General features: G+C 37.3%; 1 protein-coding gene across 2 annotated transcripts in view; it reads left to right on the top strand.

The window, feature by feature from the left end:
• The window catches only part of Galnt7 (polypeptide N-acetylgalactosaminyltransferase 7), a 127,175-nt gene that overhangs the window by 61,357 nt on the left and 39,293 nt on the right, over window positions 1–26,525 (top strand). The gene's annotated exons all lie outside the window — the stretch shown is intronic.

Below are 26,525 nucleotides of genomic sequence, written 5' to 3' on the forward strand. Positions count from 1 at the left end.
TTTTTTTAGAGAGGAGAGAGAGAGAGAGAGAGAGGGAGAGAGAGAGAGAGAGAGAGAGATGATTTTTTAATATTTATTTTTTTAGTTTTTCAGCAGGCACAACATCTTTGTTTGTATGTGGTGCTGAGGATTGAACCTGGCCACACGCATGCCAGGCGAGCGCGCTACCGCTTGAGCCACATCCCCAGCCCACATGTTGATTTTCATTCTGGAGCAAGCACGTTCCTTATCTTTTTTGTGGAACAAGAGTAAATACCAATACTGCTCTGGGTATCTCATATTATTAGGTAGATTTATATTTCCTTTAATTTTTTCCTTAGTACTGAAATAAGAAATTGAAGCATTTAAATATATACAAAGAAGGAATACTCAGATAAAACTGTGGCCTAAACTTTTTTTTTCATGTGATATATAAGTTAAATGAAGGGTTTCCAGCTCTTAAGTTGTGACAGTGATTATTGAATGAACTCAAACCTTTTCTCTTTCAGTTTATTCAATAACTGTTTTTACTAGTGTGGTTTCTAAAGAACTTTTAATGATGTGTATACAAATTTATTCACTACTGGTAGAAAACTTTCAAAGTATATTCTCAAAATGATGTATTGTTAGCATAGTCTTCATGTGAAAAGGTTAACACAGCAGGTGCACAGATCCCCCCCCAATATACACACACACACACACACACACACACACACACACGGTTGCACCAGCATCTTTATAACCAACCACTAAGTAAAATTCCATACCTAATGTAATACCACTCAATAGACGTCAGACACTCATACACGTATTGGTAAGAATGAGAAGAGATGAATGAAATGTGCATAGAAAGTAGGAGTGGATAGCACCATGACAGTAAGAAATATAACTTATACAGAGAAGAGTTAGCATCATATGGGACGGTGAAGAAAGAGTCTTGGACCAATTTATTCCTAGTAGAGACTTGCCTTGTCATAGGGTTGCTAGATTAGCCCATAAAAATACAAAATGCACAATTAAATTTGAATTTCAGATAGATAATAAACTGTATTTGGACATACTAAAAAAAATTTTTTTTATGTGAAATCCAAATAAACTGAGTGTCTTCTGTTTGATATGGGAGTGTTTCTAGTCAGGAGGTGAGGGTGATTGTTGCAGAGTTAGAACTTTTCAGAGAGTACCTCTTAGAACCCATAAAAAGATCTGCCGTCCCAACCTATAGGGTGTCTCAGTTATGTTAAATATAGCACTCAGTAATATACTTCATATGTACAGAGTACTCTTTACTCTTTTAAAGAGGGACTCTGAGAACTTGTGGCATTCTCATACTATATTGAAGGAGAAAGGGAAGGGAGGGGAATAAGAAGAAAGAGTCTATCATTTATTGGCTTCCGACTTCATGCCAGGACTTATAAGTTATTGGATTCTTACAACTAAACTATGAGAGAGTTCTTACCTGTATATGTAAAGTCTGAGGCTCAGAATGATCACTTCTTTATATATACCCAGCAAAGTGGCAAAGCTGTGATTCACCCTGAGATGGCTTGGTCTGAAAACCTCTTCTCTTTTTACCACATCACCCTTAAGGTATGTCTCTTTCTAAATAGTGAACATAAGAGTAGATGTTACATTCAGAGGGTGAACTTGGCAGTGTGCAAATGGAGATTTTAGCACATGAACTAATTATAAAAATATATGTAATTTCAAAAACTAGTATGAATATAGATAGCTTTCTAATCTAAGAAATGTGCTAAGAAAATCAAATTATGTACAAGACTTAGAGTTGTGCACAGGATTTAGAGCATCCTCCTTGCTTCCCTCTCTGTTACCTCTTACATCCAGTCTATCTGCAAGGCCTCTGGTTTCTACCACCAAAATATAGCTCAGATCACTTCTGAGGTTCATTTCCTTCATCTCCATTGCTACCACCCATGTCCATGTGACCATCATCTCTCTTGGAATCCTGCAAAAGCCTATTTACTGGTCTCTATACTATCATTCTTACTTACTGCCTATTATTTATACAGAAAAAAGGGTGGTCTTTTAGAACCCAAAGATGGTCTGTTGAAAACCATTCTGTGCTTTCCATTGCACTTAAAATAAGAAACAAGCTCCCACCCTGCAGCAGCCTCTTTGCTGTGCTGTGACCCTATAAGGCATGATCTGCCTTGTGGACCTCCTTTTGCCGCCATACACCTCACCCATAGCACCCCAGCTATGTTGACCTGTCCCAGAGTCTTTGCATATGCTTTTCTCCCTCTTCCACGAACACTTTTGCTCTTCATCTGCTGCCAGCCCTTTCCCATCCTTTAGATTTAAGTTGGACTTTGCTAACCACTACTGTTTAATTTAGTAGTGCCCCATTTAATTCTCTTTTACTACTCCCTGACCATTTTGTTCATAGTATTTATCAAATTTTATACTTACAGGCTGGGATTATGGCTCAGTGGTAGAGCACGTGCCTAGCACACATGAGACACTGGGTTCAATCCTCAGCACCACATACAAAAATAAGTAAAGGAAAAAAAAATTATTATTTAAAAAAAATTTTTATACTTACCTAGTTGTTTATTGACTCATCTCACTAGGTGATAAAACTCCTAAGATCAAACACTGTCTAGGGCTGGGGTTATAGCTCAATGATAAAGCATTTGCCTAGCATGTGTGAGACCCTGGGTTCAACCCCCAGTAACACACACATTCACAAGACAATGTCTGTTTTCTTCACTGGCTACTCCCAGTAACTAAAATATAGGAGCTCAGTAGTACCAACTAAATATCTCTTTGAGAGAATGAATGAATAAGTGAGTGAGTGAGTGAGTGAATTAAGGGAATAGGCCAACATTCAGCCCTTGGCCCCAACAACAGATGTGAGATCTTCAACCTGTTATTTATCCTTTCTAACCTCTAACTTAAAATAATATTAGCAATAACAATCTCAGGATTTACATTAGAACTAAATAACAATAGATTAAAACTCTTATTATAGACATGTTGTTTAGAAACTTAAGTATTATTAGCTCCTCTACTGCTGTGGCGCTTTTCTTAGGACTTTCTTGTCAACATTGGAATGTTTTCGGTTATTATTTAACTTTGATATTCTTTATTGCTTTTTGAAAGGCACAAATATCACACATGCCTTAGCTATGTCATCTTGCTTCTACTTGTAGCTTCTATGATGGCAAAGCCTTCATTTGTCTCTTGAAAATTTTAGACACCCTAATTGCCATCTGACTCCCATCGGAGTCCTCCTAGCTCCCCTACAGTCTCTTTCCTATCTCCCCCTTTCTCTTTGCCCCTTTGCTTCTTTTGTCCCCTCTCCTTTCCTTTCCTCCTCCATTTTTTTTTTTAAAGAGAGAGTGGGGGGGGGGAGAGAGAGAGAGAGAGAGAGAGAGAATTTTTAATATTTTTTTTTAGTTCTCGGCGGACACAACATCTTTCATCTTTCTTTGTATGTGGTGCTGAGGATCGAACCCCGGGCTGCACGCACACCAGGCGAGCGCGCTACCGCTTGAGCCACATCCCCAGCCCCCCTCCTCCATTTTTCTGCCTTTTTCTCCCTCCCCTTCTTCTCTCTTGCATCATATAGTCCATTGTTTCCCATGTGCTTTCCTTTGCACATCTACAACAGGACCTAGAAATACGATGTTTTGTGTTTTTATGTGTCATTTTATATTTTGTCTCCAATCAAATAAATTGACTCAAGACTACTTTAGCAAATACTCTTATGCCTTTATTTGAAATTCTATACTAGTGATAAATTCCTCTCTTTTTAAAAATATTTCAAGGGCTGGGGTGGTAGCTTGGTTGTAGAGTATTTGCTTGGTGTGCATAAGGCCCTGGGTTCCGTCCCCAACACCACAAAAATAAATGAATAAAGAAAGAAAAATAATTTTAAAAGTGAAAGAATGAACAAGACTCATCGTCGGAGAAAATGCCCGTTTATTGAGGAACAGCTCTGCATATTTATAGAACCGGGGGTGGTTTGACAGTTATGACAGTTTAATGGTTGAAGGGTTTGACAGTTGGCATGGGGTGCTTTTTGATTGGTGGATAAGGATCATGTGAGCCAGCAGAGCTAGTCTGATTGGTGGATAAGGATCATGTGAGCCAGCAGGGCTCACCATTGGACAGCTCTTCTCAGGGGATGGGGAAGTTAGTCTTTGGAGCCAGGGCAACTCCCAACAAAAAGCATTCAAGTGTAACAACCCCCAGAAATAATTTTTAAATCGAATCCACATTACATTCTAAGCTGGATTTTTTTTTCCCCCACATTTTTAAAATTTGTTCTTTTTAGTTATACATGACAGGAGAATGTATTTTGACATATTATACATACATGGAGTATAACTTCCCATTCTTGTGGTCGTGTATAATGTGGAGCTACAGTGGTCGTGTATTCATATTTGAACATAGAAAAGTTATGTTCGATTCATTCTAATGTCTTTCCCAGTCCCATCCCTCTTCTTACTCCCCACCCGCACCTTACCAATCCAAAGAACCTCCACACACACACCCTGCCTATTGGGAGTGAGTGACCACATATCAGAGAGAACATTCAGCGTTTGGTTTTTTGGGATTACCTTTCTTCATTTAGCATGATAGTCTCCAGTTCCATCTATTTACTGGCAAATGCCATAATTTCATTCTTCGTTTTGGCTGAGTATTATTCCATTATGTATGTGTACCACATTTTCTTTATTCATTCATCTGTTGAAGGGCACCTAGGTTGGTTCCATAGCATACCTATTGTGAATTGAGCTGCTGTGAACATTGATGTGGCCGTGTCACTATAGTATGCTGATTTTAAGTCTTTTGAGTGTATGCCAAGGAGTGGGATAACTGGATCAAATGGTGATTCCATTCTAGGTTTTCTGAGGAGTCTCCATACTGCTTTCCAGAGTGGTTGCACCAATTTGCAGTCTCACCAACAATGTTTGAATGTACCTTTTTCCCCCACATACTTGCCAGCATTTGTTGTTTTACTTGTATTCTTAATAATTGCCATTCTGACTGGAGAGAGTTAAAATCTCTATGTTAGTTTTAATTTGCATTTTTCTAATTTTAAGCTGAATTGTTTCTCACACTTTTTTTAAAAATCAGATGGGTTTCTTTCCTCTGTGAACACATAAAAAGTTCATCGTAAGCTGGCTACAATTCATACCTATAATTTCTGCTATTTGAGAGGCTAATGTAGGAGGATTGCCAAGTTCAAGGCCAGCCTGGGCAACAGAGTAAGACTGTCTCAAAAAGAAGAGAAAAGAAGTGCAATGCAGAGTATAACAATTTTTTAAGAAAAGTTATTCATAAGCCTAAAAGTGGACAATCTTAAAATTTTTCTCTAAAATGAAAAAGAACAAGTTTTATATATTATCTAATATGCAAATTGCACCTTTCTGCTTTACTGACAATATATTGAAAACATACCATACTTTCATATCTCACACAGCATCCCTTGTCCCTCATGGACAATGTGCTATGGAGCCTACCAGAGACTGGCTTGTTTTTGTTGACTCTCTGCAACATTAGAATATAGGTCTTAACAGCCTGGTTCTCTTGCTTCTATTAGTCACATAAATGGGCCACCTGCAACACTTAGCAACCAAGCTTTGGACTGTTGGTCCAGCTGTGACATCTTACACTGTGGTTAACTTGTTTGTTCTTGTGGCTGTTCCATATTCTTTTAGGATGAATGTGTTTTCCCCTCGAAGCAGGTGAGAACTGCCTAGCTGCCAGCATGACTCACACTTAGTATATGATAGCTTTGAATTATATTCACTGGCTGAGTAATTTACTGGTTGTTGATTGCTTGTGAAAAGGATGAGTAACAGAATTTTGAGTGAAATGGAGCCTACTTCTTTATTAAAGACTTGAGTGAAGAATGACTTCATCTGTTTTCATTACTTTTTTTCGATTAAAAAATATGATTTTCTTTACAGTTTGCCAGCCATTAACTGAGTATCTCCAATATGTAAGGTACCATGCTAGGAAACACAACTAATAGAAAACATAGTCCCTGCCTTCAAGAGGCTCACCATCTGTACCCAGGGAGAAAGGAAAGAATGACATAATATGGGGCAAAATAGAAGAGCTAAAGGAAAGTGTTAGCAAAATGATTGGGTTCAAAGAGTCACTCTTGGTCACTTTAGGGGAGTCAGAGAATGGTTCACAGAGGGGATACAAGGTAAGACGTCTGAAGGATGAGTGGAGTGTTCCCAGGAAGATGGAATAAGGGCATAAGACATGAACAAGTGGTGTGGTTTACTTGAATCAGAAAGTATATAGAGAAACAGAGCTGGTAGGGTGACTAGGGCATTGGAAGGCCATGATGCCATTTACAAAGTCAATACTGAATTTAATATTCAGGCCCACTGAAGGTTGATAAAGAGAACTTCAGGACTGTTGGACTGGTAGAATGGATTAGAGGGTGGAGACCTGTTAGAGGTTAGTGGTATTGGAGTAGGAACTTCAGTAGAGATTATAGAACCAAAAGAGCTTGATGTAAGAGAAGAAAGAGTTTGAATCAGTAGGCCTTGGCAGGTGATCAAGTAGAGAAAAAATCAAAGGTAAATGCAAGGTTTTGAAGCCCAGTAATACAAAGAAGAATCATGCCATTAACAGAAACAGAGTGGTTGGAATAAAACAATGATTCTGCTGAAGACTCATTTACCTAAACCAGTCTGTCGCTGGCTTTGGGTGACTTCATGCAGAGCCAGGCAGGGTGAAAAGGTTGTCTGGGAAGAGGTGAAAAGTTCTATTTGTGGATGTTAAATTTTCTTCTATTAAAACTTGAGATTTTATATCTATTTTGTGAACTGCTGATGGAAATACATGAAAATCATTCTTATCCTCTTTCTGCCCTCAAAGGCATATAACCAGAGAGATATAATCCAAGCTGCTTTGTTCCAAATAAATGAATTAAATATTTTGACATGTTGAGCAAATGTGCTGCTTCTGATATTTAACCTTTCCTCCCACTTAACACACCTTTTGCATTTTGGTTTTATAGAAAGCTATCTTAGTTGCATTTGCAAAGTGAAATAATAGATGTAAAAGTACTTTGAGGGCTAGGGTTGTGGCTCAGTGGTAGAGTGCTTGCCTAGCATACATGAGGCACTGGATTCCATCCCCAGCACCACATTAAAAAAACTACATAAAGAAAATAAAGGTATTATGTCCATCTAGAACTAAAAATATTTTTCTAAAAAAAGTGCCTTGAAAATTCTAAGAGCTATGCAAATGTTAATATAATTAATTGTTAATAACCTCTGCTCATTTGTGCAAAATAGAGGGTTTTTAAAAATAATTTACATTTGTACACTTAACTTATAAGACAGATAATTCTCTTCCTACATGATTCCAAAGTAAATATTGATTTTTATACTTCAATTTTATTTAAGTTGAATATGGTTGTTAGCTTTTCTCATTATCCATGTTAAAAGTTCTCTTTGATGCCTATTATATTTAAAATATAGTATTATAATTTATGAAATGGTTGCTATTTTTAAAATGTCAATTAGCTGAAATGCTGTCATTTTCCTTTTAGTTTCAGTCTCTAAATAACATGACCTGTTGGTTTCAGAGATTACTAAAATCTTAGAGCCTTTCATAAGAAATTGAAACAAATAAATAAAATGACATATAAATCACACATACATATAAATGTGGATCTCATATTATATATATTTCAGTACTTTGTTCCAGTTCTTTGATCAGAATGTATAGTGGGTCTAGGTGAACACCAAAATTTCATTGACAACAGTTTTTAACACACAACTCTTTTCTCTCATACATTGCCAAAATGGGTCTCATTTTCCAACTATATTTGGCAACCTTAGATCTAATATACAACAGGCACATTTGAAAATGGTTTCAGTTTTAACAACTCAGGAGACTGAAGCAGGAGGATTGCAAGTTTGAGACCAGCATCAGCAACTTAGGGAAACCCTATCTCAATAAAAATTAAAAATAAATAAATAAATAAGGACTGGGAGTGTAGCTCAGTGGTAAAGCACTCCTGGGTTCAATTTCTAATACCTTAAAAAAAGAGAAACGTTTCAGATTGCCTTCAATGGACATGTTGCTTCTTTAAGTCCAAAAGGTGCTTTCTAATGGCCCTGAAAAGTTTTAACTCTTGAAAAGTTCTTAATGAGTTTAGGGGCTTTTGAGATTAACTTTAAAAATAACTTAAGTTCTGATGCCTAGTTTCTTTTACTTTTCTTTATAAACATACACATACAAAGATAGACAGATAGACACACACACACACACACACACACACACACTGCACTTTGGAATTTTCTCCATTATGATGGCAGAACTGATTTATGTTTAAGATTCTGGCTAACAATAGATGTATTTAAGGAAACAAATTATTATAGAGATTATATAGTAATTTATGTCACCCCTATGTTCCATAGCAGTTTAGAGGAGTACTGCATTCATAGAATGAGGCCACAAAAACTAGAAATTGTAACAGTTGGTTGCTCTGAGCTGCCATCAACATCAGCGATCTCCATCTCTGCCTCCATCTCTGCTCCTATCTCTGCTCTTCCTTCCCCTTGATACCTTTCCAGGTTGACTAACTTCCTTCAGTGTCCTACTGCCCAGACCTCATGTAGTCAATGAGGTATTCCTACTATGGTCATTGTCCAGGTTTCTCTAAGAGGAGACTTAGCTTCATTTCCTCTCCCTCATTCCCCATCCCCCAACCCTTGCCACCAGAGTTAAAAGTCACGAAGTCTACATGATTTAAAAAAAAAAAATCTACTCCCATTGCATGTATTGTTTTCTCACAGCCCTCTACCCTCAACCAGCAGTTCAGAATAAGTTCCCTAGAAGTTAGTTAGAAAAATATTTATAATGAATTCACTGGATACCCTATGCTATCCACTCCCATGACAGACTAAGAAAATTTCAATTCTTTCCTTTTAGAGTGAGAGTCCTACCGACCAGGAGCACTTACATGGGCATTGAGTAATGTTGTTTATGACCTTTTGTCCTGTAGCAGGAGGTAAGGATCAAATCACTCATCCACTGTGAAAAGGTCATCAATTCCTCACAAAAGAGAGCCTCTGCCAATAGACCTAAATATGTTGAGTGCAGGGTGGATGTCAGAGCAGGTCCCTTCGCTCAGTGACTTGACTTGGCCCCCTCTGGGAATTTAACAGTTCAAACTCTGAAGTGCAGAACCCTTAGATGCTGCCTGTTCACTGGTCTGTGCTGCTTTAATGCGTATTGGCTCCTGTGTGTTTGGTAATGAGAAAATGCAGTCAGTTCTCTGTGGAAGTCCCAAGGGATTTGTAGATTTCCTCCTATGTGTTAATGTTTCTAGGTGGTGGGGGCGGGGGCATGGAGAGAATGAGGAGGGGGTGAGAATTGGAGTTTCTCGGAAAGGTATAGCCATAACAATCTATCTATGAAGACCTTAGGAAAAAAGGTGTCAATCCGGTGTTTAGTGGCTTCGGAACCCACTGTACTTGCCACTGTTTAGCTTTCTGGGGAAACTGCTAGTGCATCCAAATAAGGCGAGAAGGAAATTAGTAAATCCAAAGCTATCCTTGGATCATACTTTTAATTTCGTATTAGAAAGCAAATGTCTCCAAAACTTAACCAAAAAGAAAACACAAGCCCCTGGATTTCAGGGCTGCAGAGGATGGGCCATAATACAAAGTACAAATGTCTGTGGTGATTTCAGCTGTCCTGATTCTGTTTTCCTTAGAGCTCTGGTTCTCAAAATTCCCTGATTTTTGAGTGTTGTGGTTTTTAACCCTTATCTTCCTTTAAGTCTTATTTCTTTTCCTTTCCTTCTTTCGTTTTTTAGTTTATATTCACAAAACAAAAAGCCTATCAGGAAAATATACATGACATTATAGCACCTACAGGTTCATCAAAATCAAATTCTGGCCAGGCTCAGTGGCACATGCCTGTAATCCCAGCGGCTCTGGAGGCTAAGGCAGTAAGATCTTGAGTTCAAAGCTAGCCTCAGCAAAAAGCAAGGCACTAAGCAACTCAGTGAGACCCCGTCTCTAAATAAAAAACAAAAAAGGGAAGGGCTGGGGATGTGGCCAGAGTGCCCCTAGGTTCAATCCCCCGGTACAAAAAAAAAAAAAAAAAAAAAAGCCTCTGGGCCTAGGATCATGGTATGACAATACAACCATAAGGAAGCAGAAGGGGAGATGTTATCCATGCTTAAGATTAATAATTGATGTGAAAGTGATTAGCTGTTAAACATAAACCAACATTGGAGGAAAAGGGAGATGCCCTACCTTTCCATTTATTCTAAAAATACACAGTAACCATTCTGAAAAATAAACTATTCTCAGTGAGCTAGTACTAACTTTGGGTCCTGCACTGGAGAGGAACTTGGACTAGTTTAGAGCCAGCACTCACTATTGCCACAGCAGGGTGTAAAAACACGAAATGACAACTTGGTTTCTTTCACGTTGTACATGTGGATCTTCCTGGGATATCTGATAAAAATGAGCAATGTTGAAGAGAAGACAGTCATTGAAACTTGTTGAATCAGGTCAGAGCTGATTAGGGGAGGCTTTCTTCCTCTCAGACTGAGTTTCAAGCTGACATCCACTCCTTATAGTCCATGGGGGGTAATTTGTGACAGCTCCCCAATGGGAAAGGCAGGTTATTGCAAAGAGCTAGGAAGCAAGATCATGAGCACCATTTTTTTTTTTCTTCAGCAAGGATTGTGTGTAGAGTAATAACATGTATAATAAGTGTACCATTTTAAAAAAATTTGTTTTAAGTTGTAGATGGACACAATACCTTTATTTTATTTATTTTTATGTGGTGTTGGGATCGATCCCAATGCCTCAAACATGCTAGGCAAGCACTCTACCACTGAGTCACAACCCCAGTCCCTCCCCCCACCCCACTTCTTGAATGCACTTACAAGAAAGTTAATTATCTTTACTCATTGTAAGCTAAATATGTAAATGATGTACTTGGTATATCTATAGAATTGCTGTTTCATCATTCTTAGAATATATAAGGTGACTGTGCTAAAAAAGTAGAAAGGACTTAGCACCAAAGTCAAGTTAATTACATGAGTTAAAATTATGTAAATAACATTCAGTAATACCTTTTAATGTATCACTGGGTCCATAGCTTTGCTTTTGTCTTCACTGAATCCTGGGGGAGATTCCATGCTCTACAATGTAGCTAATGATTGGGAGGAAAATCATGTTTTTAATAACCTAGTAACTTTTTTTTAGAATGAGCAACACCATTTTAATCAAATGAAAAGTATCTATGTGTTCTCCAGAATAGAAAGTCCCAGTGAGCAAATCAAAAACAGAATAAAAGGCTCTGGGGAAAGATTTGAGAATCTCAACTATACATTCTTAAGACCCTGGAGATGTACAACTGTCACTTTAAAGGAAAGAGTTGTAAACTTTTCAGTAAAAAGAGAATGTGAACTACCACAGTGCTGCACCTTACTGTGAGACAGGAGCTCCCTCCAGAGCCCAGTTAGGCTGAACAGCAGGCCTGCTGACCTGGGTCCACATCCAAGGGAGATTCTTTTTTTATTATTATTTATTTATTTTTTTTCATCTTTCATACATTTGATTCAAGTGAGTTATGCACTTCCATTTTTAACCCAAATACAAATTGCAGAATCACATCAGTTACACATTCACAATGTTTACATAATGCCATATTAGTGACTGTTGTATTCTGCTGCCTTTACTATCCCCTACTATCCCCCCTACCCTCCCCTCCCATCTTCCCTCTCTACTTCATCTGTTGTTGTTCAGTTCTCTCCAAGGGAGATTCTTAATACTGATTTGTTCTCTGAAAAAGAGGGAATAAGGAGTGGTATTGAAGTAAGAAAATAAAACTCTCTCCTAAAAGCTTTAGGCAAAATCTGTAAACCACAACTACTTAGGAAAATGACATTGGGTAGTCATATTTATTTAAATATTTTTTTTGAAATTGAGTCTTACTATGTTGCCTAGCTGGCCCCAAACTTGGGATCTTCTACCTCAACCTCTTGGGTAGCTGGGATTATAAGTGTGCAGCACCATACCTGGCTTAAGTGTTCTTACTTAAATCAGCTGTAAAGAAGAATCTATTTATAAGCAGACAGGAAACAACGTAGACTCAAATGGGGCTGGTTCTGGACCTCATGTCTCCTGTCATTGTCTGTTTCTCTGCAGTCCTTGCAGGACATTGGGGCTGGTGAGAGCAAGGGCTAAAGTTAGCAGTGTACGAGGGTATGCCCATCATAGATGCAGAAAAGCAGGTCCCAGCCCTAGGGTATTTTTTTTACACTTCTTTATTTGGTTTGGGGGAATATTTCTTTAAATGAAACCTAAGCCATGTCTTCCACCTCCTGTGATAAATAATGTTGCTGTGACTGCCCCTCTCCCTTTTTTTCTCTGTTGCACAGCTAATGAAGACACAGGGTCCTCAATAAGTGACAGGAGAGTTCACAGCATCATTGTCCATTTACTGATTATCTACTATATTTCTGGAAGTATGCTAGGTTTTTAAATACACTCTCTCTAATCCTTATTGTTAGACTGAAACAGCATATTTTTATTTTCACTATATTTTTAGATGATGGAAATGAGGCTCAGAGTAAGTAGATAATGAGAAGGTTGCATAACTATAAGAAGGTGGTACTGAGAATCAAATTCTGGCTTACACACCATATTGCCTTGTTAGTGATGCTAAACTAACAGTCAGAGGAGTCCATTACAGTGTGCTACAGGAGAAAAACAGAGGAAAGTCAGAAGAAGGTAAAAGGCAAAGGCTTTGTATCGCATAATAAAGCAGACTTTTTTCTGCCTCTGAGACCACATTTTGCAATTTCAGCATAGTAGACTGGATAATTTGTTCTGGGGAGTATTCTATTCATTGAAGGATATTTGCCAGGAGCACACACATATCCCCTGCCCACCCTTTATGAATCCCTATTTGTGACAACCAAATCTCCAGACTTTACCACACAACCTCTAGAGGGCAGAATCACCCCTGATTAAGAATCACTGTTGTAAGGGATCAGTCAAGGTAAAAGGTACTGGGGTTGAAGTGGAAGGAGCTATCTTTTTTTCCACTATTTAATTTTAAAAAAAAGAAAAATTTTTCTTAAACCCAATCCTTCCTGTTATCTAGTTTTACCTTTCAGTCAATTGTGGTAACTGATGGCACTTTCAGCTTTTTGTGTGATTTTGTCCAACCTTTTTCTTAATTTAATTTTTCACTGACACACATAATAATTCTAAATATTTATGGGGTACCGTGATATCTAATACATGTCATGATTAAATCTGGAGTGATTGCATATCCATCACCTCCAAACATTTATTACTTCTTTGTGTTGGGAATGTTCAGAATCTTCTCTACTAGCTATTTGAAATGCATATTTAATTGTTATCAATCATTGTTTTCCTATTGTGCTGTAGAACATTAGAAGTTATTCCTCCTGTTCAGCCACACCTTGTACCTTTCTCCATTTCCCCTCTCCTTAGCCTTCCCAGGCTCTGGAGACCACTCTTCTACTCTCTACTTCTCTGAGATAATTTTTTTTTTTTAAGTTTCCACATCTGAGATAGAATATGAGGTATTTATCTTTCTGTAAAATACTAGTTTCCTGAATAATGCATATCTTCCAAATATTGGACATTTTGTTTTGTAGGATAAGAACAGCAGTGTGTGTGTTAGTATCACCATCAATTTTATCAGAAAAGTCTTTTTTAACTCCTGGGAGGGTTTATATTTCCAAATTATAAGTTTTACCTGAAAGCTCAAGTTTTATTGGGCTTCAAATTTTCCTTGAGGTGACAGGCTCCTTTCATTCATGTTCATTTGTGAAAATGCCACATACCAAAGTTTGAATAACTACAATTGGTCCATTGGTTCCTTCAGATGAAAATGACATTCTGTGAAAAAATTAGCTTGTTTAGCAGGCATCACAGTCTCACAGGTGCTTTTCCTTGAGAAAAATCATCACTTTAGCATGTGACAGAAGTCCCTTATGCATACTTCTTATTTTGTCTCACAGAATGTTTTTAAAACATGTACCCAAGGGCAAGATTTAATAAAATTTAATAAATCTTCATCAAAGAAGACTTTTTGCTTCATCAAGGGTTTACAGTGTAAGTGGCATTTGTTTTAGTGAAATACTAGAGTACTAGAAAGACAAGTACCATTTGGTGCCATTGCCTTGATTTTACTGTTAGTGCAAATATCAATATAGTGAAAAAGGCATTAAGGTCTTTATATTATCATGAAAATAATTTTAAACTAACCAGGATCCTGAAAGTGTTCTTGGAATCCCAAGGATCTTTAGATCATACTTTTGAGAACCATTACTATAGATTTTATGATGAACTAGATGAATAATGATAATGAAACTCTTTAAGAAAAAAATCTTGTAGCCAGGTGCAGTGGCACATACCTATAATCCCAGTGACTCAGACCATCCTCACCAACTTACCCAGACCCTGTCTCAAAATAGAAAGGGAAAGATGGGGCTGGGGATGTGGCTCAAGTGGTAGCGCGTTCGCCTGGCATGCGTGCTGCCCGGGTTCGATTCTCAGCACCATGTACAAACAAAGATGTTGTGTCCGCCGAGAACTAAAAAATAAATATTAAAAAAAATTCTCTCCCTCTCCTCCCCTCCCCTCCCCTCCCCTCCCCTCTCACTCTCTCTAAAAAAAAAAAAAAAAAAAAAAAAAATAGAAAGGGAAAGGGATACAGCTCAATGGTAAAATGCCCCTGGGTTAAATACCCAGTACCCTGCCCCGCAGATCGTCATCTTTAGTCTTCCGGTTTGACCATTGACAAACACAATGTAATTTTATAAAGTTGTTAACAGCTGAATCATTGGTAATTTCACCAGATTCCATGGTTAGCAGTGAGATAATTAAGATGCTTACTTAATCCAAAATTGTACTGATATTTATTTTAACTGATAAAGAAGAAGTGCTAGAACATCTGCAAAATGGCAGATGATCTGATAGTATGAAATCCCATCTCTACACTACTTGCATAGGACTGATGGGTAAAATAGTAACAAACTTGGTCACCTCTAATATTCCTGGAACAGAAATGGTTTTAAATGGTATAATTCAATCAGCTTCTAAACTGGAAAAGTAACTCAGTTTACCATTATCATAATTAATGTTAAAGGAATTTCTGGGAACAAACACAATTTATTGTTGATTTATTTATTATAATAGTCACTATTTTGTAGTGATGGCTTTTGGAATTTAAGAATTCATAATAAGGGGCCCAAAAGTTGTCTAGTCTATATTTCTTAAATAAAGTCTAGAGATAGTACTAAGATAAATATAAATATATTATGCAGACACATGATAAAATAAGGTTAATAGTATTTACATGATAAAAACATCAGACATTATTTTGATGACCTAAGTTCTAAACTGTTAACTCATTTGTTGAACAATTACAAAGCTATTGCATGCAAGGCCTTCTCCCTTACCAAATTTCTAAACAAAGGTGGGGGGCATTTTACCATAGATAAAATAATTGAACTTTGAAGTTACTATTAGGACCAAGTTTCAATAGCAAATTATAACAACTTGAGGTCATACTTTGATTTTTCTACCCTGCCCATTCTTCCATTTTCAAAAGAAAAATATCTGCCATTTGATACCTTAGTAGTCAGAAGGAGTTTATTATTTCTGTTCTAATGCCTGGAAAACTTTAAGCAGATACATACTAGAATCAGGAAAATTCACCTAAAACCAAAGTAATTAAAATATGAGTGATTATGAGACAATTGCTGTAAGACAAAATTAACCTACAGGATGATAAATGCTTATTTTCCCATAAATGTTCATCATAAAGTAAAATATATGGGTTTACACACTTGTGGTGTTTATTTTTTTGTCTCTGTCCTAATGTGGTATGAATTCTTTAATTACACAGTAAGATCAGGTAGGGTAAGGTGAAGTATTGTTCCCTCTTAATCTATGAATCTGTTTCCATATTTGTTTAGAATGAGGAAGTTGTCAGTGGTTTTTATCTTGCTTTATCTACAAAATCCTCAGAGTCCTTTCTTCAGATGACTTTCTAGGCAACTCTATACTTTCATTCTTGATACCTTCTTGAATCCCTACCTCCTTAAACGAGTCTGGACATCACTGGCTTAGATTGTTTTCCCAGATCTTTTCCATATTAAAATTAGTGCTTTTCTGTGTTTACATCTTCCCCTAGGTTTCCATCATTTTTATCTGCGTGGAAAAGTTGAAATGGACCAGCCAGTGAGTTGCTGGTGTGTAGGTGTAATCACTTGAGATTGGTGGAGTGCTTTCTGTTTTGGTATTACCTCTTCCTGTATCCTTGAAGGTCTGAGGGTTCTGGCAGTCCCTGGGCCACTCCAAGGGGTGACGGCTCTTTTTGGAAAGTAGTAGTAGGTGCAGCATTTACTGAGTTATGTAGTATTCATACAAAAGTGAGCGCTGATTTGATTCCAGCACCTTAGCAATTTGCACTTGTTTGGCAAAGCATGAACTTGGTGTCCAGCCACTCAACGCTGTGGCCAACCTGGCAGATAGACCATCAGTCTTGCAGCCAGGATCCCAGACTCTTACTTCTTTGGTTTCCTCGGAAGCAGGCAGGGGACCAGGGAACCAGGATGGATTAGCTAAGAAGACAATCAGTCATTTTATATTGCCAAGTTCAACCCTGCTAGTATTTTCAAAGTATAAACCTGTTATGAGAGTGTTTCCTGTTACCTTTGTATGCACCATCTCCTGAAATGGAGGAAAACCCATTTGCTCTATAGATCAAGAACTGAATGTCAACTTTCTCCCTTTTAGGGGCAACTACTGTTTAATGGATAGTTGCCATTTTTTTTAATCCATGTATCTATACACTTTGGGAATTTTAGAGCATAAAATTTAATTCTGTGTTCTCAAAACTCATCACTTTCTATACTTCCTTATGCTTGAGCCTCACCAGTCAATTCTGTGTGATATCAGATTATGACATGGTTAGTACCCTGCCTGGCTCATCATAAGCAGCAAGAACACATTAGCTGTTTATAGTACTGGTGACATAAATGCTTGCTTCTGTCTCTGTTATCTGTCTCTGTTCCTCTGTCTTTCTTGCTCCCCTTTTCTCCTTCTCTCAAGCAATGTGGGATTGCCTTGAATTCCTTCTGCACTCCTATTCTTGTTTTTTTATGTTTCCCATCTTCTCCCTCTGAGTGCAGATCTTTGCTCTCATCCCACTCCTCAAATGGCCCAGATAAGCTGTTGATAAGAATGGACACTAGTATGGCAGTATGTAAAAAAGTGGATGTGAAACCAATGTGAATCTGCAATATGTATACGGGGTAAAAATGGGAGTTCATAATCTGCTTGAATCAAATGTATGAAATATGATATGTCAAGAACTTTGTAATGTTTTGAACAACTAATAATAAAAAAAGAATAAAAAAAAAAGAATGCATGGGAAAGTTTGCACTTTTTAGAGTCACACAGTAGCTTTTAAAGGAGATGGCTCAGGTACTTGGTCATGATATATTAAATAGTCATAGACTTATAGAATTTGAGAGCCAAAAGTGGCCAGAGAGATCCCTTGGTACTCTTCCCTCGTTTTGTGAACAAAGAATTATCAGGCCAAACAGTAAGTGACCATTAATGACTAAATATTGCCAGAAGTGAATTCATGTCTTCTAGGACCTTTCACTATACCAAACAAAAGGTCAGGAAAGTTTGTTTAAGTGAAGTAACTTTAAGTGTAGTATCTGTGGCACATTCTGAAACTTCTTTTATAGTAATAAAAACTTTTGCTTAAGAGCAAAAGAAATATATTATCAAACCCCAAAGTGGCTCTCTTTAAATGTAAAGAAATATAAAACCTAAACTATATGTATAAGGGCCTCTGCTTAAGACTAAGTTGGAAGAAGCCACACTGAGAGCAGAAAGGCACCTAAGTAAGTCCCAAGAACAGAGGATTGGTGTTGTGGGAATGAGCAGATTTTACCATGGTATTGTGCGTGTTCCTTAGATCATCCTCTGGGCTTAGCTCCTGAAACTCATGCCCAAATATGAAGAAGATGCTGTGAAAGAGCGTTTCATTCAAATGCCTATAACTCTGGGACAGCAGATTTTTACACTTGAGGGTATGTGGATCACCAGCCAGTGACAGGAAGCCACAACCTTGGCAGACTGACATATATCCTCAGCTGGTCTTGCCTGGAACAGGCACACCAGCTTCTCAGGATCAGAGGCTGCTCTGTGCCTCCTTGGTGAGCTTGAGTATGACAAAAATGGAGCGCTGTGTGGCACCTGAGACTGCCCCAATTCATGAGTTCATGTGACGCAGACCTGGAGGAGTCCCACGTATGGTGGCAAAGAGTTATAAGCATGACAGCTAGCATTCAGAGAGCTTTGATTTCCTCTTCCAGCAGATATGGGTAATAATATTTGGCTCATAAAGTTATTAAGAGAAATAAATGTGATAAGGAACACAAAAGACTTCTCACACAGTAGATGGCATGAGCCCTACTGGTTGGAGATGATAATAGTTGAAGACAGAGAACCTACAGAAGCTCTTTGTTCCACACAGGTCTCGTGGTGATGGGCCTGTGGGATTCCGCCCTGTCTGTGGATGTCTGACCCTCCTCCTTGTCTTTTATCCTGCCATCTTACTATGTAAGTGGAGGAAGAGTCCTACTGGAAGTGAGCAAACATGAAATCCTTAACAGCAATCTAAGATGCTTCCTTGCATGTACTCAGTGATCAAGTCTCTAATTTGCATTGATAGAACTGAAGGAAAATTCATCCTGGGTGTCATACTTAGTATTTAAATAACATTCATTAGCACTTTGCAAAATAAACATCATTTTTATTTCTGAAATTATAAATGTTTTCCAATTTAACCCTATAATTGTTCAGACTCTAATCATTTTTGTAGCCTAGACTATAATCTAAGCAAGAGACCACGTTGTCCTTAGCATAGGTTTGTCATAAAATGGGCTCTCTGGCTCTTGGTAACTGCTGTTGCTTGGTGGTGAAGACCCTGTTTCTCACTGTTCTTTTGGCCTCTTCCTGCAGTTTTCAGGGCACATTTTTAAACATGACACCCTTGAATATTTTACAGAATGTTTCTGACTTGCTCTGGCTTTTTTTTATGACTGTATTGATTAATGTCCCATTCTCTGGCATAATTATTCAAAAGCATACATTTAATTTTAATTGAGAGAATGTAATTCAGTCTCTTTTATTCTGCAGGTTATTCTGGTATTCAGAAGCATTACCTAAACAATGAAAATCCATTCAGCTAGCACGCTTTCTCTTTGTAGTGGGCAGTCCAAAAGAGTCATCTTTAATGGTGACAGGTCATTTCTGTGTATTAGCATTTTGATATAATTGATCCCCATTGTTCATGAGACTTAGATTCTATAAGGTAACTGTGAATACTGTGTTAGGAATACTGAACTGTTGTTCCTTAGGTCCTGTAAGTCTTTGGTTACAACATTTTCATCAACTGATCAAATAGATGATCTTATTTATGTATGTTCCTGTCTAAGACACCTTATTTTATGTATACTGTTGATTAATTAATATAGAAGTCAGGATCAGCAGCACCATAACTCATGCCTGAACAAAGCTTATGAAACAATTTTTCTCTGTAAGGCACAACACAGCTTCCTTGTGCATAGGAATACTAGAAGCCCTTTGGCATTACACTAGGGCCATTTTAAACAGTAAAATCACCAACAAAAAGCAGAAAAGAGAAAAATGTGGCATTAAATAGTCTGCAAAAGGACACACACTTTCTGTATGAGAGCAGAAACAAGAAGCAGGTCATCATCTTGCATGAGTCCATGATATAGTTTCAATCTACATTTGTGGACATGGAAGCCATGGATTATGAAGATCCACTAATAGAACAAATATTATTACCTCTTAATTTGTGCCAGATATAAAATCTGATAATGGCTTTTAAAATATCAAAAACAAAAAGGATAGAATATTAAATTTTTCCATGCAAGGAACAGAAATAAATTGGCCTAGTTATTATAATGTGTACCCTTGTAATTCATCTTTCTCTTCTCACTCCCACTCCTCCTTCCCAACTTTATCCCCCATCTCCTTTTACGGATGTCTTACTGCTCAAATGGTCTTGGGAAGGAAACTGGAGTCATGCCAAGACATGCACCACAGAGGCTGCAGTCAGTGGCTTGAGCAATGGAGCACAGGAGATTTTCTGCACTGTTTGGAATATTTATTAGATTTAGTGCTGAAAAAGTCTCTCTTGATTAGCAGACCTAATCTGAATTTCAGAGGTACTGATGACCATGTAAATGTGGTAGCATCATACTCTCAGACCCCAGGTGCATCATCTTACCTAGATGGGTAGATGCTGTACTGAATCTGTTCAACTTCTTGGTAACTGGCCTTGACTTTACCTGGAATGCCTATTAATTTTAGATATTATCTCTTCTCCTCCTCAAAAGAAAGAATTTAAATTCTTTCCATGTATCATATGAACAAAAGAACATTCCATCTATTTCTTTTGTCTTGGTCTCAAGGAAACATAGAACAAAATCCAATAGACCATGCCATGAAGTATAATTGTAATAATGCAGGAAAAGAAATTAATGGTTTCTGAGCATCAAAAGTTGCAGGCATGATTCTAGGGGGTTAACATATTGCAGAGATCCAGAAAAACTAGTAACACCTCACCAGGGCCCCTCCCCAGCTGATTGTGAAGAAGTTGTTTATAAAAGTCCTGACTTTTGTGTTATGGATTATATCTTGGAGACATCTTTGAAATTAAGGTGAGATTGGGATTCAATCAAATCGCTCCTGTGAGGCCTTCAGTTTCAAAGATTGAAAAAAAAAGTGTTTTTTTTTTTTCTTTGTGTGACAAGTGTTTGGGGTAATAAAATTTAGGGGAAGAATTGGCATTCTGCGGTGCAATGTCTTAGTTAATGAAGAGGCCTCAAAAGCATACTTTCTTTCTTGAAGGCTTTAAAATTGCCAGGGAGGTCAGTGCTGTGACTCTAATCTTAGGTGGACAGATGCTACCACAAGCGAGCTGTCAGGCTATGGCATGACATACTGGAGGAGCATTCAGATGGCAGAGCACTGAGAAGTCAGTGAAATGCATTTAAATAAATACATTTCCTTAGATTATTGCAGAGTCATGTCTACTTGCAGTTATTTAAAGGAATTTCAAAGTCAAACTTGTTTTACTCTTGAGTTACATGATACATAATTGAGCTCATCTCATTTTCTTCAGGATATCTGGAATTTCTAATGTTTTTAATGGATTTTTCCATCAAAAAAGCATATTTTTATACCACATGAAATGCTTTATTTCTAAAATGGTGATAATTAAATGTATCTACTGAGTAATATTTGGAACATTATCCTGGAACTCCAAAGAGCTGACTTTCCTGTTTGAATTTTTAAACCACCAAAAGTTGGCACAGGCTCTTAGAAAAGATGTCTTCCAACAGAGCTCTTATATCTTTGTTTGTGTTTCCATCTCCCACTTAAGTACATTTGTCTTTCTTCTAGCTGTTCCAGCCCTCAAAGAAACAGTAGATCTGTTGGCAGCTCTATTCTTCTGTTCCATGTTGGCCCCTCCTTTATCAGTGCAACAGCTATCTGGAAGGGCCATGCAATTAGGTGGAACAACTTAGCTAAGTATCAGCATGGAAAAAAACTGACAGAAATGAAGTATAGAGATAACTTCAGCAAAATTTGTAGTTCCTTCAAATACCTAGCCATTGAATGAAAATGAGAATGGGTATAGATAATAATGTTTTTTTTAAATGTGCCCTTGCATACTTAGAATAGATGTATTCCAGCAAAGGCTTCTGCAAAGGTAATGCAGAACTTTGGTCCAACTATTTTCATAAGGTAGCACTCTTGTTGTGGGGAAAGCCTTCATGTGATAGTTCTTACAAGAGAAGAGGTTATCTTGCCCAGGGATTTACCGATAATAAAGCCACCAGAGTAATTTTCTAAGTTCACTTGCAATTGTCTTAAGTAAAAACTTCATTTTTAAACATTTTTTGGGGAAAAAAAGGAAAGAATTATACAGTTTTAATAGAAAATTTAAAAGAAAATAAAAATCACCTGTAATACTACCGTCCCAGGTAGTATGTTTTTTCAAGGCAGATTGTATGTAATAGTATTTTATAAAATGCATTAAAGCTTTTTAAAACATTTTAATGAGTTTTTAAATGTTTTTTCCACAGCATCATTTTTCCAAGGTGTTTGATGGGCATGCTAAAGCATGAAAGACCACAGTTTATTTAAGCAGTCCTTTATTTTGCAACATTGGAACTGTTTTCAGTTTCTCACTTCTATAAAAATGTGGTTATGAACAAGCTTGTGGCTCAGTCTTTGTGCCCATCATTTATTATTTCAATGGTACAAATGTGTAGTGGAGCCTCTAGTTCAAAGGATCAGTATCTGTTCTTCTTTATTTGTAGTGTTGTTTTCAACTCTGGAGTCTCTCTTCTACTGACCATCATGTCTTATTCCATGTTGCTTTCACCACATAGAGTAGATCTCCTTTCCTTTGATCCCCCTGCCTTTTTTCTTTTTCTCTCCTCGTAGTCTCCTGTATATGAGCTTCTCTATAAACCTATCAGAAATCCAGAACCTATGAGAACAGAATGCAGCAAACTTGATATACTGTTTCAAGATGACAGTCAACAGTGGCTCACTTGTTAATGTTCACATGTGTTTAGTCCTTGGGTTTCCTGCCAAGGTTTTGCGTGAACTAAAGTATCTTTTAAAAATTTGGTTTGCGGACTTCCTGACATATGCCTTCTTCAGGATGAGAATTAACATATCCTCTTAGTTCTTAGCTTATAATTTCATGGATGGAGTAAATCTTTTGATAACTAACTACAGCTCCATCTCGGTGACTCATTTGCTCAAAAGGATTTGATTTTCTATAATTTTCTAAAATTACAATGAATTTTACAAAGATGTAAGGGAGGAGTAAAGACAACTCAAATTAATGCTGGAAAAGAGGCAGACTAATGATTTCTTGAAATAGTATTACCAAGTTTTCTCTTCCATGATATATATTAAACATTTCATTTGTATGAATTATGTTATATGCTAAATGAACCACCTGGTTCCTAATACTTTTAACAAGATAAATTAGTAAACATAGTTAATATATTTTTGTTAGCCCTAGCACTTGCTTTTTACTTTGAATTAATAAATGCTAACTGTTGAACATTATGTACTTTTTCCACATTTGTAATCAGAATTTAATGGTTGACTCTCCTTTACTGACCATTATATCTTGTTCTGTGTTCCTTCTACCTCACACAGAGTAAATTTGTTTTATCTCCTTCTATTACTTCCTCATTTGGCTATAGTATCAATCAGTGTTTAAGACATACATAAGTAAATAGTATATGGCCTGTCTTGATAACTCTTGAAATTTCTAATAGTTCTTTGCTGGGAAATCATTCAACCTAAAGTTACCATGCTACTGCTGAAAGCTCATAACTCTTCTTCAGTCATTAACAGTGTTGAAATTTGCTTTTGGAAATGCAAGTTCTCCATATGGTAGATGTGATTCCTTGTTGTAATTAGAGTACATTGAGAAGGCATATAATCACTCACTGGGTGATGAAATGTGGAATAGAAGATGACTCAATAAACATTTTAAGGAATGTTTGCAAAGTGTGATTTTCAAATCTGTGTTGAACTTAAATTTCCAACTTGTTCTCTGCACAACTGTTTTTAATGACTTGCACTTTGGTATAATGCCATTGGTCTCCATTGAAGCTTTCATGAAAAACAGCCCAATGAAACTCATTACTGTATTTACCATAAGGAGACCCTCTGTAAAAAGAAAAATCTTCCATCTGGACTTCACTCCAAGAGTATGAAGTTCTTCTGAACAACTAGTTTGTTAAGCACAGACTTAACTAGGTTTTCCTAGAACCTCTGACTTGATTCCTTCTCCCCCTTCCTCATTCTTTGTTTATCCATTTTTCCCCTTCTATTTTTAATTTTTGTAATGTTGCTTGATTCTGTGAGTCGTTGTAAGCTTCCCAAAGTCCTTCATGGAATAAGGTGCAGCATAAATTACTTAACTAAGTCAGAGATATAAATATTTATTTGCTTGTGTTATCAGTGTCTTTATATCTGTGTGTGGCACCTGGTGTTGATCCTTACTCCTGTTGGTGGTGATTGTTTCAGCTCAAATATATTGGTGTTTGATAAGCTGGCACTTCTATAAAATTAGAATATGATATGTAAGCTCATATGTGAAATGAGAGTCCAATATAGCTATAAACATATGGCTCACAGTGTGAAATGTTCTTTTTTTTTTTTTTTCCTTTCCTTTCCCAGGAATTTTGAAGAAATCTAAAAGAACATATGTCCATTCCTAGGACTCCCTGCCAGGGTTTTTCTTAAACTGTGGTTTGAGATTTGAGATCATTAACTAGACACATCTGTCTGAATATGTTATCTTTTTCAGAAAAGGAAAATTTGAAGACAATTAACCAAAAAGTAGTTCAGCATTCTTAGCTATCCTTAACATTTTGTATCCTCAGTACTTGAAATCTGGCAAAAATATGCCCAGCTGTGTGTGTAGTCATTTTTGTTAGTAGGTATGGGTGAAAATAAAAAATTTATTTCCCTGTTTGCTTTTTGAATAAATCTGTGGTTTAGGGAAAGAACATTAAAGTCACAAAGGATTCATTAAAAAAAACAAAACCAAAAAAACCTCTCACTCCTGTTACTGTAACTTTGAAGAAACCCTATAACCTAACAGCCTATTTTCTTATGTATAAAATTAACAATAATAACACCTGCCTTCCTCATAGGATGACTGTGAAACTTAAATGAGATAATATGTCTAAAGAGCTTTGGAAACTAAGAGCTATAATAAGAACTCCCCATTTCCCCAGGCTGGGACTAAATGAGATCACACTAATAGTAAAAACACTTTTTTTTTTTTTTTTTTTTAGCTTAAACATCATATATTCTGCAAGAATTTTAGGTTCCTCAACTTCTTCATAACTAGTTCTGGGAGCCTGCTGGGAAAAATGAACATCTTCTTGGGAATAAGTGGCCTGGGATTCCTTCTGGGTGCTCATGTTCCTTCCCTGTGTCTCCCTGCTGCTCATGCAGTCAGCACTCACTGTTTCCTTAGCCTCAGTCTGATGCCACTGATCGTCCTCACTAAAGGGACATATATATGTATAGTCAACCCATGTAACCAGTCTTGACATCGCTCAGTTGTGAAGTTCTCATCCCTGTCTTCTCTTACAGTACCTCAAGGTGGAAGACAGACCTTTCTCACCTGGTTGGCCTTGTTAGGACACTGAGGAGGAGCATCAGTGGAATGGCTGAGCTGGAGGTGTTCTCCAGAGCCATACTCAAAGGTCACTGCCCTAGGGTTTGTGCACACTATTTAAGTTTGCCACAGAGACCATAAACTGTGTGGTCCAATGATGACGTAACCTATAGCTCCTATGGCTATTTCAGAGCTGTGCATTTTAGCCATACAGAGACTGTGTGATAAGAAGAAGAGGGGCTAAGGGAAAGGAAAGGTGGAGAAAATGTGGCATTACATCTAATGACCAAACAGCTATTTCTCTCTAACTGTGGGGGTGCCAGGAAAATGGCTACCTCAGAGGAAGTGGACGTAAATACAAATAAAACTTTTCAGTTAGCCCTGGATTGGAGGAAGCCACAAGTGGTGTTGTTCTTTGTCATAGAAGCTACATAAAGCAAAGGGGTTTATATATATATATATATATATATTTAGTTGTCTATGGACCTTTATTTATTTATATGTGGTGCTGAGGATCAAACCCAGTGCCTCTCACATGCTAGGCAAGCACTCTTCCACTGAGCTATAACCCCAACCCCATGCAAAGGTTTTTACTAGCTCTCTTTGTAGCTTTCAGCCTTGTGGTTCAGCCACAGTCATTTCTGGTTCTAGCCATGTTGCTTTGCTGAGCCCCTTTTGTCCAGTCTACTGATTGGGCCTAAAATAAACCTGTGCAGTTCAACATGAAATCAGCCCAGAATGTGAAATCTATCCCAGGATGAGATTAAATGCAGCAACCTGGTTGAACCAGACAGTGTCTTAAAACCTTGCACACTCAGCAAACACTTATTGACTTAAATTGAGATGATTGGAAGAGGTGGATCTGATAGGAATTATGGGCATGATGAGCTACATCCACCCACTAGCCCTACCTTCATTTCTGGTTTCTGGCCTTCCATACTTCAGTATACCCCAAAGCAAGGATTATAGTTAGCAGTCATCCTTTCTCAATTACCTGGTTCCATTCTGTTAGGGAGTATACGTGAAAAACTTTTGCAGGCCCAACCATTAATTCTATGTTGATTGATTTTACTTTCATCCCCAAGTAGAACAGAAATTAAAGATTATTTTCCTTGTCATGAATATTTAATCATTAATGAATAAAATGGGTGGTGGCTTTTGAATGTTGAAATGTTGAAAAAGAGTAGCCCCAGAAAAAATTTTGAAATCATGTCAACATGTATGTACCAAGGATAAAACCTATTTTATCT

This window comes from Callospermophilus lateralis, chromosome 4 (genome assembly GCF_048772815.1).
Source record: "Callospermophilus lateralis isolate mCalLat2 chromosome 4, mCalLat2.hap1, whole genome shotgun sequence".
NCBI lineage: Eukaryota > Metazoa > Chordata > Mammalia > Rodentia > Sciuridae > Callospermophilus > Callospermophilus lateralis.